A 2,244-nucleotide genomic window follows, 5' to 3' on the forward strand; every position below is an offset into this window, starting at 1 on the left:
GGGGTTCCAGGGGGTGGCGTGGAGCTGCGGAAGACGCCCAGGGAGAGGAGGAGGCAGCCAGGCAGGGTGGTGGCGTGGCGAGCTCGGCGGCGTCGCGGTGTCCCTCCTCTGCCTACTGGCACGAGGAGGAAGGCGACAGGGGGAGGCGCCTGGTGGGCTGGGCCGCACAGGTGGGCTGCCAGCACAGGAGCTGGGCCGGTTGCTGGCGCCAGGTAAGTTTTCTCTGCTCTGTTTTATTGTTCTGTTTTCTTTTATTAATATCTTTTGCCATTGTTTTGAATTTAAACAAATTCAAACAATGTCAAAAACTCCTCTGAATATTTTTATTTTGCTATATGGACTTTTCCAAAAGCTCATAAAATATATCAGGGGTATTTGAAATTATATTCTAATGGTATGAATATAATTCGAATTCAAATAGCTATTAATTTAAATTCAAAGTCCCAAGATTAAGTCCTTAAAAATGTTCAATATTTTGGTTGGGACCAGAACCCTTGCCAAAATTATCAAACATTTAAGAAGAGCATTTTGGAACAATGAATGAGATTTTAGGGTTTTTGCCCTTCTTTTATTTAAGTTTTTGAGGCTTCCAAATTTCCTCAGTTCAAGTTTCAAAAATTTAAACATGATGCAAACACTAAGCAACACCAGAAGCTAGGGATGTGACAACTCACCCCCACTAAACAAGAATCTCGTCTCGAGATTCAAGCGTAGGGTAAGATGAAGGGGAAACGCAAACTAGTATAATCTTCACGATCCAGGGTGCACTTCATAAAAGCGTTGATTCGATCACCATCTTTGTCCCGTCGTCTTGCTCTAAGAACTCCAACTAGCATGACAGCAAGAGGAAAAGGACAACTCCGGAAGAATCGATCTTCTCGAAGATCAATCAACTTAGGATCAGCTCACAAAGTGAGTCATAGCAACATCTCTTGAGCTGAGACACGAAGCATACATCTAAAGAAATGGAGTGAGATAGATGACGAGGGCTCGCTAAGTAGACAACAATTCCAGACTTAAGAATGTGGTGATCGGTTGTCAACGTAGCGAGGAGTTGAATTGCCATGATACCATAATGGGGCACCTTAGGGATGGTGACTGGTAGAAATATCCCCTTAAGTGGCAAAAAGAATTACCTTTGATTCAAAGATCATTGAAACTCTTTATACCAGCCTAAGGCAATTCTCGAGCGATCGTTTGGAGGGGTTTGGTAGAATGGCATACCCGGATTAGAATGGATTATGTGGATTACCTTGTTGAAAACAGCACAAGGGATGATTTTGCTTGTGCGTGCTCTCAAGAACTTGAGCATTTCCATATTTATCAAGGTTTTACCAATATCCGTGTCAAGGATCCTGGCAACACAACTTACTACCATGATGAATACCGGTGGAAGATGCAGATGCAAAGGAAGATAACACCTTCTCAGATTTCACCTTAGCGAGGCCAAGGAAACAAAATCTGGATGATCGACCGAGAGACATTTAGCACTCCGCTTCTAATGTTCTCCTTGATGTGCTAGCGTAATCCATAGATAATTATGGTTTGATATCTAGAACATCAAGTAAAAGGTCGGACTTCGGGAGCACAAGAATCCATAAGGAATAACTACGGAGGTAAATCCTGCAAAATCCTTATGGGGAGGTGGCCAACTTCTTCAAACAAGATACTACAATTATAGGTCTTCCGGCTGGGTGTGTTGGCCACGACATCCACTTTACTGGTTATCGAGGGACCAATATTATAGTTCTTGGGAAATGTTCCAACCATCATATCTGCCTGAGATTCAGAACTGGTTGGTGTCAGAATATTCCAGACTTATCGAGTCTAGGAAGAAAAATCAAAGTTTGCAACACAAATCGACGAGATGACGTTGCGAGATTCTCGGGAAATGAACTACGATAGCAAGCTCCAAAGCATGAGCTGGTTCTGCTACGCACGTGTGAACACGCTGTTCCAGGCAAACATGATCACATGGTAGTCTTACAATAAAACACTACCGAGTTCAGGAGGGGGAACCATCAGCGAGGATATCGAAGTCCTTACATAAATCCAGATTAGCTCTTATGAAGGAACTCCTTCTCGTTGAACAAATCAATCAGTGGCTTGGCGTGCTAGGAACACATATAGAATGGAGGTAGCGAGCCTATCAAACCATAGCATCTTTGCACATGCATGACTGACTTGAGATGATTCCAGAGGAAGCAAAAAATATACTTTCTCGAGTTCACGGCGGCAACTTAC

The sequence above is a fragment of the Triticum dicoccoides genome, chromosome 5B (assembly GCF_002162155.2).
Source record: "Triticum dicoccoides isolate Atlit2015 ecotype Zavitan chromosome 5B, WEW_v2.0, whole genome shotgun sequence".
NCBI lineage: Eukaryota > Viridiplantae > Streptophyta > Magnoliopsida > Poales > Poaceae > Triticum > Triticum dicoccoides.